The sequence below is a fragment of the Ambystoma mexicanum genome, chromosome 2p (genome assembly GCF_040938575.1).
Source record: "Ambystoma mexicanum isolate Mex_15411 chromosome 2p, UKY_AmexF1_1, whole genome shotgun sequence".
NCBI classification, from domain to species: Eukaryota; Metazoa; Chordata; class Amphibia; order Caudata; family Ambystomatidae; genus Ambystoma; species Ambystoma mexicanum.
This window is the reverse complement of record NC_090923.1, coordinates 312,948,036-312,964,306: the sequence shown is the minus strand read 5'-3', so window position 1 is coordinate 312,964,306 and position 16,271 is coordinate 312,948,036. Positions and strand designations below refer to the sequence as shown.

General features: G+C 51.5%; 1 protein-coding gene across 5 annotated transcripts in view; it reads right to left on the bottom strand.

The window, feature by feature from the left end:
• Nucleotides 1-16,271, bottom strand: part of CACNA1D (calcium voltage-gated channel subunit alpha1 D) — a 2,225,258-nt gene that overhangs the window by 1,077,258 nt on the left and 1,131,729 nt on the right. The window lies entirely within an intron of this gene.

Here is a 16,271-nt window from a genome sequence, read left to right as displayed (position 1 = left end):
AATTCCTGATAGCTAATGGTATGTTTTCCCAGTGCTTCAGTTTCCCCCTTCCCTCCCTTTATGAAACAGGTGATGAATTAATTATATTCATTACAAAACATCTCCCTCCACCCGATCGGAAAATGGCCTTCTAATTCCACAACAGAACAGGTTTTCACTACCTCGCCTTCAGAGGTATTGAGACCGCTTAAATCCCTATATTGCAACATTTGTTTACAACCATCTCCTACACAGGTATTGAGAAAGGAAACCTCTATATCGTGAATGCAACAGGAGTTCACTTTCGTTGATTCCGTGTACTCAACCTCTCCTTCAGAAATATTGTGAATGTAGAGCTAAACTAACACAGACCAGTGCACCTGATGTTCACAACCTCACTGTCAGAAGTACACGCAGTTCACCTTCCTCCTGAGGCTTGCCTCTCAGGTAGAGACGCTTTACTTTTAACGCCACACAAGTGTTCTGCATCATCGTATAATTGGTGTCCATCCTCCTCCCTGCAACAGCCTTTTTTTTAGAGTCTATTTTGTCACCTCTACCTCCCGGTCAATCTCTAGCATCATCACTTGGGCCCAGCACTAGCGTGTTTCTACCGGGGCATGACTTTTGTTCTGGCTGGTCTCTCCAACTTGGCTCTGCATCTTGGCACTCCTCCAGTTGGAAATAGATTTCTACCGCCTCACAACTGCTACTCCTTCAAGTTGTGGACATAAGCCTGATTCTATCACACTCGGTCCCATGAATGGTGTCGCCCAGCATCAGCCTTAACCACACAACTCAACAGCTCCAGGTGTCTTCCAGAGCCCATCTTGTCTTTTTAGCAAGTTTCTCCGTTCTGGGTCCCTGCTCCTCTTATCCTTTCTGTGGTGCCCCTTTGCTCATAGTTTTGTGGGTTGACAGAGTACTTCGTCACTTTCTGATTAGGTGAACAGATAGTGAGGAAGATAAAAGTAATTTATCACACATGAAAAAAGCGAATTCAGTCAGAGTTAGGTTTCAAAAACATCGGCATCTAGATACTGCAAAGATTTATTTACATTCCAAGGGATTTATTACAACTCTGGAAACATCAATACGTTTGCAATAATCAAGTACATGTGTCCTAGATATGGAGGAAAAAAGAGACAATGATATTCATAAGCTTGCTTCATATTCAATGCGTTTTGTTTTCTGGTCCATGTGTTTTAAAAAGAAATAGGCTTTATTACATTTGGAAAGCACTACTGATATCATCTTAATTATCTACAGAACCCCATAAGGCAAGTGTCTGCAACATTTGGCCCTACAGGTGTTTTGAACTGCAACTCCCATCAGCCCTAGCCATCTCAGTCAATGGCTGAAAAAACCTGTCATAATGAGACATTGGGCCTCATTACGACCCGGGCGGTAAGTACCTGTCATTACTGGCATGGCGCAAGTACTGTGTCCGTGCTGGCAATAGACCACTAAAAGCGGCCTATTACGAGTACGCAGGCACGAGCTTTGCGCCATGCCGGTAATTACCCCACCGCCATGCCGTAAAAGGGCAAAAAATCCCCCTTTCCGGCATCGTACGTAGTGCAAATAGCTCCTCCGGCATCCAAGCCATCGGCATTAGCGGTGACCGCTAAAAGCGGTCACCTCTAATAGCGGTAACCGCTATTAGCGGTCACCGCTAATACGCTGAACCGGAAGTAGCGTCATCGCACAGGAACGGGAAAGAGCACGGCGGCCATCTTTAAAAACACAATCCATTGGCATCCACAACAACCAGGAGCCATCTGACCCCCAGAACTCTGTCACACCTCCAACACCACCTGCTGCATTTCACCATGCCGAAAGTTGTTAAGAAATCCACAGATGACCTGCGCAAGGAACGCTTCTCCCGAGAGGAATTGACCATGCTGGCAGAGACGCTGCAGGAACATGCCGATGTCGTGTTCTCCTCCGACATGTCCCGCCCTGCAGTCCAGCGCAAGAAACAGATATGGGCGGAGGTCGCCCAGAAAGTAAGTGCCGTTGGCACCACACCCCGCACTCCCAAAGATTGCCGTAAGCGCTAAGACGATCTGCGTTTGCGCGTGCGGATCATCCTCTCCACCAACCGCAACCTGGGGATGGCGACAGGCGGAGGTGCGGACTCTCCTAACAATGCAACTATGGGAGGAGATATGCGCCAGCACCATAGGGACAGAGGCAATTGAGGGAGTGGGAGACATGGAGCGAGGAGCCCCGTCATCAGTCGATGCAGGTAGGTGTCCAAAATGAAACAATGCTAATACCACCACAATGATGTCCACCTGAACTGACAGTGCAATGATGTAGAGCAGGGTCCACCAGACACATATGTACAAGACTGCCAACAGGCAGTGCACAGCATCAGCTTGTCCACATGCATAATGCACCCCATATGTGATCCAACCCAGATGCCTCCATGCATCACCTACCCAAAAGTCAAGTAACCCGTATGTCACTCCCCCAATGTTAATCATCTGCCATTCCATATGAATGCAGCCACCCCAATGCATGCCCGATGCCTGTAGACCCATCACTAACCCTCTCCCTCTATTGGTCCCCCACAGGCACGCATTCCGACAACAGTGACGAGGACACCAGGAAGGAAGATGCCACACCACAAAAGAAGGCCAGGGCGAGGAGGGAGAACACCACCCCTCAACTTGAAGGGGTAGAGGCCAACCTGCACCACTGCAGAAGGCCAAGAAAACCACAGAGGCCACAGCACCAATGTGCACTACGGCCCCCACAACAGCACCCACACCAGCCACCATCACCCCGGAGGCATTGGCAGAGGGCACAGCATCGGCTGCCAGCATCATAGTGGGTGAGACAGCTGCCACAGCAGCTGATGAGGCAGACGTTCAGCTGTATGGCCCGAAAACCGCCACAGGCCCCCTGCACTCACCACAACTATCCCCATGCAGCTTGCAGGACAGCAGCATGCATGGGGTGTCACCTGGTGATTCATGGCCGGCAAGTTTCAGCCCCACGCCAACTGTGCATGATGAACAAAGCATGGTGGAAACCCCCCACGCATCCACCCCAGCTATAACCAGCCAAGAGGGGATCAGGGCTATTCAGAGGCGCCAGGAGGAGCTCACAGGGCTGTTGACGCAGCATATAATGGAATGTTCCCGGGCAAGGGATGACATCGAGTTCACCTCGAAGGACATTTACGCCGAATTGGCAGCAGTGCAGCATGTCCTCTCGGAAATGGTTGCAGCAATGCGGGCCATGCGTTTCACCACAGTTGCCAGGACAATCTGGAACATCATGTAATGCCAGCTCAACTAGGACCAGCCCCGTGCATAGGTCTGGCAGGAACCTGCGCAGATCGGACAGGGGCGCACCTGGTGCTGGTAGAGGGGGGAGGGCTGTAGGTACAGCCAGCCATACTGGTCCCATGTGGACTAATGGTGCATGCCAGTGCACACCATGTGTGGGGAAGTCAAGGGGGAAAGGGGTGAGGGGAGTTGAGGGGGGAGGGGGAGAGGGTGTGTGGGGGAGTTGAGGGGGGAGGGGGGAGAGGGTGTGTGGGGTGGAGGGAATGATCACTGTTATATTTCTTTAATACACCTTTCGGTAAATCATGATTAACATGTGTGGACATTGCTTATAAAAGTGCTTTATTGGTGAACAGTCTACAGTGTCCATGTTCCTGACATACCCAGTGCCCTGAGTGCCACCTCCATGTCACACTCCCCGTCCATGTGTGCTAGAAACATTGGCTGATCAGAATCTGGCGCATGGCACGTCCCTCCTGTGCATCGCTGCATCCCTGAAGTGCAGCCCCATCCCCACCCTCGTCATCGTCAGGTGGTTGCAGATCTGCATCAGGGGGCAGGGGCACATTCCGTCTGATGCACATATTGTGTAGCATGACACATGCCATGACGATCTTGGCCACCTTCTCATGGCGGTACAGGAGTGCCCCACCAGACCTGCTGAGGCAGCGAAACTGTGCTTTCAAGAGGCCAAATGTCTGCTCAATCACCACACGGGTACGTGTATGTGCACGATTGTAGTCCTCCTCGTGCCTGTTCTGTGGGTTCCGGACTGGGGTAAGGAGCCACCTCTTCAAGGGATAGCCTGCATCACCTGCATATGGGCAACAATGTATATGTGTCAGTCATCACATCATATGGGACCTGTATCAATGACACCATAGCATGCAATGATTTCCTGATTGCAACCACATTTCCACGCATGAATGGAGACACACGATATGACTGCTATGTGTGTATTCCTCTTATGGACAGGTGTGCGTGCCATCGACTAGTGTGCGCAGGGGGGTCCTGTTCCTTGTGAGTGTCCATGCACTGTGTTAGTCCACGCCGGTTGTTTCCATGATCTGGCTGATGTGCAGTCATTTGTATGCTTTCATCCTGTCACCGTTGATGTCAGCCTCATGATGAACTCACTATGCACAACAAATGGTGTCATGCAGTTTTGTTGGACCTCTGTGTCAGTGTAGTGGTGTATTCATGTATATGGCCGTCATATGACTCCTTTGTACGCAGTAATTGGGGACTGTCCTTTCTGTTGATGGTATTTGTTGCTGTGTATTGCCATACTAATTGCTTGTAGCTGCATTGTGTTGAGGGGGATACGGTCTGATTGAGTACAGTGCACATGTAGATGGCTATGGAATGCTTATGACACTGCATCATTTACATGGTAGGGCAGTTTACATCTTGCATTATGTGGTCAGGAGTCAGGTCCGGTGTGGCCTGCTTTGGGGTATGAACATGGTCCATTCTCTCAGGCACTCGCAGCCAGGTGAAGTATGCATCTCTCCCCCCCCCCCCATCTCAGCCAGGTGAAGTATGCATCTCTCCCCCCCATCTCAGCCAGGTGAAGTATGCATCTCCCCTCATCTCAGCCAGGTGAAGTATGCATCTCTCCCCCCCCCATCTCAGCCAGGTGAAATATGCATCTCCCCCCCCCATCTCAGCCAGGTGAAGTATGCATCTCTCCCCCCCCATCTCAGCCAGGTGAAGTATGCATCTCTCTCCCAATCACCTACCCACATCGCATTTCCATGAGCCTAACATGCAACTCACCGAGAAGCCAGGATCTCTGACCTGCATGTCGCTCCATGTAGCGTGGTATCGTGGAGTTCCGCAGGACCATTGAATCATGGGTTGATCCGGGGAATCAGGCACAACAATGAGTCCCATCCCATTTGCACGTTGATAGCTTACGGTTGCGGTACACTACCTCCATGGCATGTGGGACCACCAATTCGACATGGGTGCAGTCGATGGCGCCAATGCAACCAGGGATGCCGGCCAGTGAATGGAAACCAAAGATCTCCTGGCCAGCCCGAGGTAGGAAAATGTGGTCGCCTGTATGCTTCCGGAGGGCATCAAGCACTTGGTTCAGCGTACGTGAAAATAATGGTTGTGATATGCCATGCATGTGCCCCACTGTATGCTGGTAGGTGCCTGTGGCCAGGAAGTGGAGCACAGACACTACCTTCAGTAGGGGTGGGATGGTGGTGCGTGTTTAAATCAGGCTGACAATGCCGTCATGTATCATGTACACAACGGTGGTGATGGTTGTTAGGAAAGATTTCATAATTGTAGGTAATTTTCCTTCCATGTGGCAACCCCCAAACCTTTTGCTGTTGTTTTACACCCTGATCTAGACTTTGCCAGAGAAGCGCAGCCTTCCGCTGCACTCCTCTGGGCTTTCGCTCCATTCTTACGGGGAAACTGACATGCCCTTAAGACAGTCAGTACCGGGAGACTTTGTTTCCCTTAGTCCTTTCCTCTTGTTGCAGCTTTTGAGCAACATGAAACAAGAGTGTAACGTAACTTACATTACTGCGCTCTTGGGTCTCTAGTCATTCCAATGGCCCTAGAAACTCTCGCTGGACTTATCATGAAATGTGCAAGTCTGTCACGGACGGGACTGATGGCAGCTATCGTTTCTTTGTGTTTTGAACCCCTTTTTGCCATGTTAACCGCGCTTCCCGCATTTGGCCCAAATGGGTGGCCTGGCCTCCAAAATGGCCATGCCACGAGGTTCTTTGTCCTGTCCGCTGACCGTCTTGTCCCTTCACCTTCCCCCAGGTCGAGCCGACCCGGGGCAGTCCTTATTTGTTCATGCACTTTCCCGCGAAACACAACGCTTTCACAGGCTTCTGCATGCCTTGTGTGTGCCTCCAGGATGTGGGCTGGGATGTCTGTTCCCAATATACATCCTGGGTGCCAGAGAGTCTAGAGTGTCCTGAATGCCTGGGACCACCGTGGTCCGTGATATGTCCACGTATGGTGTGAGTGTTTGTGAGCGGATTTCCCATTGGGCCCTCTCCGTTTTGGCGCGAAGAGAACTCTGGATAAGAGGAGGCTGAAAACCCTACTACCATGTTGATCTCCTGAGTTCTCCCGAACAAAGGATAAGGAGCCAAGTATCCTGCAACTAAGAAGCTGAGTCGAGGAATCGCTGGTGACCCGCTGAAGGTTTGGCACCCTGCACTGCTGTCATCCTGCGAGATCACTCGGCCTCTGATCGAACGAGAAGGTCTGCAAAGGCACTTCGACCCTTTAGAATAGTGGGAACAACTATTCTCGGCATCTTCACCGAATCCTGTACGTAAGCCTTCGGAAGCGTCCCTGGGCCATCCAGTGGACTGACCAGCCTACACAGGAATCTTGCTCTGTCACCGCCGTCTGGCTGCTGATAAATTCCGAGTCCTCGGCACTCTCACACGATTCGTACACTTGGCGTTCCCAGGTCTGAAGAGAGACGTGTGCTCTGGGACCGGAATACACGCGGTTGCCGAGTTGCCCTGCTGTGGTAACAAACCTGTGCGTGTTCGCTGCATTTGGGACACCCTCGACCCTGACTCCTGCTGTCGCGGAATCTACACGGCGTCGAGACATCCTGCTGATCGCATCTGAGCCTGCCAGTACCGAAACGGAAACAGAGAAGCCTGGGTCTGCCTGCATCGGGGAACGGTGAGTAATCAATACCCTAACCGGTCGCCCTCCCGCAGGAGCCTGTGGCTTTCCATCGCTGTCGTAAACAGCAACCCTTTTCTGCACTCGCGCCCTGCTTCTTCCCACAAGTGTAGGCCGTGCTTGAGTAGCGGGGATCTGTTCATCATTCTTTTCCCTGAAGAGACTCCCCTTTGCCCGTTGGCACCCGCGTGTGCAGGTACTTTTGAGCACAAGGCTCCACTCTTCGTAGGGCTCGGACTTCCTTCTAGTTAGGCGGCCTCTGATGTCGAACTGGGTCTAACGATTACTTGCACTGCCTGCTTTCCTCCCCATCTAGGTGGTCTGCATATTTGGTGCTTCTAAGTCTTTAGACCCCTTGGTCTTGTATATATATTGTATTGCTTGTGATGTGTTGGTTTATTGGAGTTTTACTGTGATTCTTTAATATGGTCGATGTTACAAAGGCCTTGTAATAAATGTGTCTATATTTTTAATATAACACCTGTCTGGAGTAATTTGTAAGCGTCCTTGCTGTGTGTGCTCCTTGCGGGCTTTCAGTCACCCTCACTCCTCTTGAGACCTAGTCTTGACCGCCGCCATCGCTACCCTTATTGGTCTGGCTTGTCCAGAGGTTACCCTGTTCCAAGAAACTAGACTGGCCTTCTGAACCTCTGCCCCTCCAGGACAGAGTTCAGAAATCCATCTTAACAATGGTGTCCCGGTCCAGACGGTACAGGGTGTGGATCTGCTCAGGGGTTAGGTTGAATGGACTGGCTCTGATGCGAGGGATTGGGGGCTGCCTGCGTGGTGCCACTGGCTGCACTGGTGGGGCATGCTGGGCCTGCCTCACCCTCCTTCTCCTCCTGCGTCTCCTCTGTGCTGCCTGTTGTTGTTGCAGCAGTTCCAGTGCAATCATGTCCTCCAGCCCGAGCATTGCTAGCAATATTGGAATCATTTTGGTGTGTGACTGGGTGTGGGAAGGGTTGGGGTGTGCTCCATTTGTGCTGGCCCAGTCTGTATTGCCTCCACCTGTGCGGATTGTGTGCACCTGTGGCAGTTGGGAACACTGCACATGGCCGTTTACGGGTGGTCCGCGATGCCAGTATTAGCTCCATGCCGGTAAGGTACTTTTCGGGCTTCAATAGGGCGTTATTTGCATGTCCGCCTGACTTGTGATGTTCCCCTGTTTATGCCAATGCCGGTATTGGCGGCATGAAGAGCCGCATGCTTGGGCTCCTGCCGCTATTAGCGGCACCGTTAATTACGGCACCGCTAATAGCGGGTTGGCGTGTCCTAATCGTGCGGAGCGGTAAGCAATGCCGGTATTCCTTTACCGGCATCGTAATTCACTTACCACCCGGGTCGTAATGAGGCCCATTGTTTTAACACCGACAGGCTGTTTTCATTGGTGAATTTTCGCCAGAATCAGAGAACCCCAAACTAATTTCAGTCAAAAAATAATGCACAGTTGTCCGGCTTAAGACTTTACTCCGAGATGAAAGGTGTGTTATCAGTGGCAATTCTAGTAAAGCATGCATGGTTCAAAATGAACATATGTATGCAACAATGGATGGAAAATGCCTAAGAATGGAGACAGAGCCTGTCTTGCAAAACTCTGTAAAAGTTTGCATTTGATCAGTTTGCTTTCATGTTTTCAGTGCAGGCCCAATCCCGTTTGTTGATGGTCCAATAATGTAGAGAAACTACATCGTCAGTGGTACCCTCTTTTTACGATATACAATCCTTGTCACTGTTTTATATTAATGAACAATAATTAAGGAATAATATTAATTTTCATAGATAACTTGTATGCGACAGATATTTCTTCTAGATGGAGGCTGAATCTTGACTAATATTCTTTTAAAACTCCTTTCTTCAGTGTTAATAGTCAATATCCCAGTTAGATAGGGTTTCTTTGGTAAATACTTTGCCTGAAAAACACGGAAAAGGAGACCCCCATTGCTATTTGCTACTGTACACTTCAAGAAACATGATAGGGCAAAGGAGGACGATCAAAAGCTTCATATAAATCATTCATTATGTGATCTTGGGGGGTGCTGTTGAGAAATGGCTGCCTAGCTCTCGAGCTCCGTGTGACACAAATCCGACATCATCAGCGGTTTCCTTTAACATTTTCCAACTATACCTGCCACACCTCGAGGTATATATGCCCCCAGTCCTGGGTGGAATCGGTGCTCCCGAGCCCTACTACTGCGACTAATTACTGCTTTGCCGCGTGTGCGGCCCTGCCGGCAGCTAACATTGCTTGGACCACAGGAGATTTCTCTACGCCCGCCCGTAGCTGGCTGAGCTTGTCCCCTGCGGCAAGCCTGTATTCACTGGGCTGGGGATGCCCGCTTCGCCTCTGCATCGCCTGACGAGACTGAGGCTGAGACCACCGCTGGCTGCCTGCGGTGGCTGGCCGAGGTTGTGAAGCCAGGTCCTGCCTGTGCCCCAGCCGATGCCTGGGTGCCGTGCTGTGCGGTAGCACCCTGCAACCTATTCTGACCCTGGGCTCTGAGCTTGGCTCCTTGTGGCAGCCCGATTCCTGCTGTGTGACACACCTGGAGCCCCTGTGCTGGCGCATGTCCGGAGACCTGTGTGTGCCCCCCCTGGGCATGTGGCGAGGGCTGTTCCGCCGACCGTACAGGTGATGAGCTGGGGGGGGGCCTCTCCTTGGTGTTCCGGTGCCTGGCAGTGTTGGGCTGCTCGGGCTCCCCGCTGATCTACTCACTATACAACGCTTCGCCCATTGCTCCACATCAGGCTGCCTGCTGAAGGCCCCCTGGCGGGGACCCCTCCCTGCTCCCCATAATACTGCTGTTACCTGTGTGGCGCTCTATCTCGCTATCTGAGTCTCTCATCAGCCCCAGAGCCCTGTGTGAGCTACTGTCCCTAAACACCAGTGGCCTCTTACTTCCATGAACTCCTTTTCATTGCTCAAAGAGCTTCCATGCGGGGCTTCTTCGAGTGTTCACCCTCCATGGCCAATATTGATCTCTGACTAGACCAAGTTCCTTGCTCATATACACATTCTACTTTGGCCATTACCACTTGTTTTGCCAACTCCACTTGTGCCACCACAGTCTTCACCTTCCTTGCCTCCACCTAATAGGGGACTGATAACTGACACTGCCATTCAAGCCATACCAAAGCTCCCGCCTACACATTGGTTGGCCGGTCCTAGCAGCTGAATTGTCCTGCCCTGCTAAGCCTCCTCCCGTGCTCCTCATCGACCCTTGCTGTGGCAGCAAGATGGCGATTGCCCTGGCCTGAACTGTTTTTGTCCCGCACTGTCCACAGCCATCATCTGTGCACACCCACGCGTTCAACTGTGTAGTAATGCCGAACAGATTGCGCAGGGCTAATAAAGCGGGGGCCATGGATAAGTTCGCCAAAGTTACACCTTGGCCAGAGCCGGGTTCTACATCCTCCAGCCAGTATTAATGAGGATGGACCGCACACCATTCAAGACACTGTTGCTTCTCTCACTCGCAACATGAAAACTGTAAAGGTGAAGTGCGATGTTTTAGAATCCAGATAACGTAGGAATAATATACGGATCATCAGAGTTCCGGAAAACGCTCTCAAGGGCCGCATGGAGTTAGCAGTGGAAAACCTCCTAGAAGACCTGCTTGACAACCCAGACCTGTCCTCTTATTTCACTATTGAGCGAGCCCATAGAGCCCTATCACCGCGACCTAAGCCCAGAGACTTTCCTAGGCCTGTCATCGCTAGGATACTCAACTATAGAGACAGGGATCACATCCACTGCTTGTCGCGTGAGAAGGGCGAGCTGTGCCTGGGATCCCAGGTGATCCGGATTTTCCCTGACTTCTCCGTAGGCGTGCAACAGGAGAGGCGTCAATTTCTGAGGGTGAAAAAATTGCCCAGGGAGCGGAATATCTCCCATGCAATGCTGTTTCCGGCACGACTCAAGTTTACCTTCAGGGAAAAACTGTACTTTTTCACCGTTCCTGATGAAGCAGTGAAGTTTATCGAGGCGCAGATACCTCTCCACGGCCCGGCGGAGGACCTAATGGACAACGAGTGAGACACGCATTAACTGTTCTTGTATGACCTATGTTTCGATCATTGATATCCTCTTGCTATAGTGTTGACAGCAGTGGCGGCCGCACTGGTCTTCCACAATATTTGTGCATAGTCTGCGATTATGCTCTGGCCTCTTCCATTGAATGTTGTACATGGCTTGTGTGATGCAATTTGATGTGTTTACCCATGGTTGAATCCCCTGTTCTAAAAGTGGTCGAGTACCGATAGACCACGCCTCCGTAGGCCTTACTGACGCTTTCTCTAACTGCACACATTGGTTTGAAGAAACTGTGCAATAGTGATGTGTAACGCCGGTCAGTGTACAACTTCTGGTATCTCATTACTCCTGACTAGTCGCCTGCACGGCAGCAGCGCATCCCACTCCAGTTGCAATGGCTATTCTAGAGGGGTTTTTGGTAGCTGGCCCCTGTTGGGTTTACAGAGTGGCTGGGCTGTGTTTGGAGGGGTACACCTACATCCGGTTGGGGGAAATTGTTGGTAACGGGGCGAGTTGGGGGAGGCCCGGCTGAATATGGACGGGGAGGGAGGGGAGATGCACCGCTAGTTTGGGAAGGGCGGTGAGGGAGGGGGTAGCAAAGTTGCGGTTTGTTATGAAAAAATGGCAGAAGTGTGGTGGCATTCCACATAGCGGGCAGACATCAAGCCCATAATGCTTGCATAGACTTGTACGTACAATACTGGTGTGGTCATGCTGTTAGTGGTCTGATCCAGCACTAGCCTCGTATGATCTGGGATGTGCCTTGAGATGGAGGCATGGCTGTACGCATAATGTCCTGGAACGTCCGGGGGGTTAGGGGACTACACTAAAGCTCGCAGGATCACAGCGTATGCTCAGAGGCACGGCGTGAAAATCCTTCTATCACAGGAAACCCACGCCCAGGGCCACCTTGCATCATGTATAGCACCTTCATGGGGACCCAGTAGGTTTTACACCACTTACTCCACACAATCTGGAGGGGTTCTGATGCTAGTATATAAGTCGGTTAAATTCACGCTGAAGAGGAGCCATATAGACACCGAGGGGAGGTATGTCATTCTACACTGCGTTGTGATCGGTATGGAGTACTTACTGGTGAATATATACACCCCGAATGTGGACACCCCCGATTTTTTGGATATTGTGGTTTCCCTACTGATGGAGTACATAGGGGTCCCAATAATATGGGGAGGAGATATGAACTTGATATTGAATACCATTCTGGATAGAACGGGAACGGCACCCAGGGCTCTATCCCGAGCTGCTAGGAGACTACTCCTCACAAATCCAATCACTTGGCCTGCAGGATGTATGGAGGGCCCTCCACACCATGGACCATGAATATACATACTACTCCCTGGTGCATGATAGCTCTTCAAGGATAGATCTTTTCCTTGTGACAGGAAGTTTGGTGGGCCGGGTTGCTGATTCCAAAATACTCGCCTGTACGCTGTCTGACCATGCTCCAGTGACAGTTCTGATCGATCTGGAGCTTGCCCCGCCATCCAACTCCGCCTGGCGATTCAAATCGGAAACTCTACTAGATCTACTTTTTAAGGCGGAGATACTAGCTGACATAAAAACATTTTTTGAATTCAATGCGGATAAGGATACTACTATGGGGGTCCGCTGGGAGGCGTTTAAGGTGTACATAAGGGGCATGTCCATTATCCGGGAGGCAGGTGTGTTAAAAACCATTAGGAACGATTTACACCGCTCCGAGTCTAAACTCAAAAACCTGGAACATGAGTGCGCGACTGCTCCCAGCCGCCCATGTGCAGCGAAGAAATACGAGGAAGGTGATAGACCTGGGAGGACGCTTGCAAGGTTAGTCCGGGCAGAGGGAGGCAGGGTCCAGATCGACTGTATTAGGGGTGAACATGGCACCCTACAATGGTCAGTCCAGAAGATTTTGTAAAGATTTTCTGGTTTCTATGCCCAACTATTCACGCCATCTCACGAACACAGCACCCTAGAAATTCAAGAACCAAAATCTCCATGACATACATTTCCCAAGCTACAAGGGAACAGCTTGATACGCCGATCACACTGGATGAAATAGTCACTGCTATAACTGACCTTCCTAAGGATAAAGCCCCGGGTCCAGACAGACTTACCTCCGAATTCTATCAGGAGCACGTGGCGCTGCATTCTTCCTCCATCGTTGAGCGAGGCAATTATAACTGTTTTACTCAAACCTGGAAAACCTGGCGACGACTGTGGGTCCTACAGGCCACTGTCACTCATGAATATTGACACCAAAATATTCGCCAAGACCATTGCGAATAGGTTTCTCCCTATCATGCTGTACCTCGTACATGAAGATCAGAGCGGATTTGTTCCCGGGCAATCGACTCCTCTTAACATCCGAAGGCTTTTCAATGGCATATCTAGGATCGACCAGGGGGCCTCAGCCGTGGCAGTCACACTCGATGCCCAAAAGGCATTCAACATGGTTTCATGGCAATATATGAGGTAGGTCCTCGATAGAATGGGAGTGGGCCCCTTCATGATACAAAACATTAAATTGCTATATATAAGTCCCTCTGCAAGAGTACTGGTCAACTCCATGACCTCGGCATCTATCAACCTACTAAGAGGCACCCGACAGGGATGCCTTTTCCCCCTATCCTATTTGCGATGGCTATCGAGCCAATGGTGGACTATGATATGATATGGCATTTGTAACGCGCCTATACACAAGCGTTTCAAGTGTTTCAAGGCGCGACGAGGCAGGGAGGGGGAAACGGGGGAAGACAGACAACGATCCTACTAGGCCAGGTGTCATTCAGATCGCGCAAGTGCAGGGGAAGGGGGAAGGGACATAGCGCAAGGGGAGGGGAAGGGGCAAGTGCAGTACAAGGTAAGTATATATAATAAAATGAATAGGGCCAGCTGGTGACAAGTGCAAGGTAAGTGCAGACAAGTGCTGGGAACGGGGGCTGTAGGGATACAGAGACAGTCCCTCAGAGCAGGGGTTGCCAGCGAGGCAGTGCAAGTGCAGAGTGGCTGGGCCCAGGACCGAGGTCGGCGAGAGTGGCCCAGTTGCAGATTCGGTGCAGATTCAGTGAAGAATTAGCAGGGGAGAGGGAGAGAGAAAGCAGAAGCAAAGAGGAAGGTTTTGAGGTGCTTCCGGAACCGCAGATGGTTCTCCTCAAGTTTCAGGGAGGCAGGAAGGCTGTTCCAGAGGGAGGCCCCTGCCGCGGAGAGAGATCTACCCCCAGCTCGTTGCTTCGAGAAGCGGCTGACCCAGAGGGAGTTGGAGACGGATGAGCGAAGGGCTCGGGAAGGAAGATATTTAGGAAGAGAGAGTTGAAGGTATTTAGGCCCCAGGCCCCAGAAGGCCTTGTGGACAATGCAGAGGGTTTTGAACTTTATCCTCGCAGCCACTGGGAGCCAGTGTAGAGACTTCAGTCCTGGAGAGATACGGTCCCTGGGCTTAAGGCCAAGGACAAGTCTCGCAGTTCTGTTCTGGATGAGTTGCAGAGGGCGGAGAGTGGAGGCAGGCAGATTAAGATAAGATTAAGATAGAGGCTGTTACAGTAGTCCAGCTTTGAGAGAACCAGGGCTCGTGAGACAGTGAGCTTCTGGGGGAAGGAGAGGAAGGGAAGAATACCTCTGAGGAGGTGCAGCTGGTAGTGTGACTTCTTAGAGACGTCAGATATATGAGGAGAGAAGGAGAGTATGGAGTCGAAGATAACCCTGAGGTTTTTTGCTGTGCAGGAAGAGGGCCAAGAGAGGCCGGCCAGAGAGCTGCAGGGAAGGAGGGAGTGGGTGTGCCGATGAGTAGAATCTCAGTCTTACTGGCATTAAGGCAGAGGTCATTGGCAGCACACCATTCCTGGATAGCCGACAGACAGTCAGAGATGAGGGAAGGAGAGGAGGAGGCCGAGGGTAGCCTGAAAATGAGCTGGGTATCGTCCGCATAGCACTGAAAGTTGGGGCAGAGAGCGGCGATGCGGAGGGCAAGGAGTGCCAGGTACTGGTTGAACAGCCAGGGGGATAGATTTGATCCCTGGGGGACACCACAGGTGGAGAAAAAGATGTCAGAGAGTAAGGACCCCAGTTGGACCTGGGAGGGTCGATTGGAGAGGAAAGAGGTCAGCCACGCCAGAGCCTGACCAGTGATACCCAGGTTATCACGGAGACGGTTGAGCAGGATGGCATGGTTGACAGTGTCAAAGGCAGAAGAGAGATCGAGCAGAATGAGAACACACGGAGTGTTGGAGTCAAGGTTCAAGAGTAGGTCCTCACGGATGTTCAGGAGAGCAGTTTCCGTGCTTCTGGCAGCTCTGAAGCCAGATTGATGGTCATGAAGACTGCCAACAGATTCAGCATGGAGGTTAAGTTGGGAGATGGCCAGTTTCTCCAGGAGCTTGCCCAGGAAGGGAGTGATGGAGATTGGGCGATAGTTAGCCGGGCAGGAGGGGTCAGAAGAGTGTTTCTTAAGAAGAGGGTGCCCAAGGGAGTGCTTAAGGGGGAATGGGGGAGGAACAGGGGTGAACCTGTTTGGATGAGACTTTTATAGATCGGACTTGTCTGGAAACCTCATCAGCAGAGAAAAGGGGAAAGGCAGAGAAGGAGGGAGGAGGGGTGGCTGTAGAAGGGCCAGAGGAAGAGCCAGGAAGAGAGGGAGGGAGGTGATAGGAGGAGAGTGAGGACAGGATGTCCTGAGTTTTAGAGATGAAGTGAGAGGCAAGTGCAGTGCAGAGGGCCTGGGAGGGGACAGGAGAGGTAGAGACTGCAGCAGGGTTGGCAAGCTCCTTGCAGATTTTAAAGAGTTCGGCCGAGTTGTTAGATGCTGCAGAGATGCGGGCTTGGATAAGGGCTCTCTTCTTGGAGAGAACGGAGAGACAGTATTGCCTTTGGAGCAGGCGGCAGGCCAGTTTGTCAGAGGATGAACATGAAGCACGCCATTTCCTCTCTGCCACCCTGCACTTGCGTTTAAGGGTAACGAGCTCCGAGTCATACCAGGAGTTACATTTGGCTTTAGGCTTCAGGCGGATTCTCATGACAGGGGCAAGGATATCAAGAGTATCAGATTAAGCAGAGTGGAGCATGGAGAGGGCAGTGTCAGGGTGGGAGTCAGCAGAATGGGGATGAGGGGCTGCGAAGGTGGCAGCGAAAGCCTCAACTGACACGCGCTTCATGGGTCGGATGACCGAGAAGGTGGGTGGCAGTGGTGAGGGTGGCTTTGTCAGTGGGGTAGGGAGGGTGATGTGGGAGGATAGGAGAAAGTGATCACTCCAGGAGAGAGGAGTGGAGAGAGGGACGGA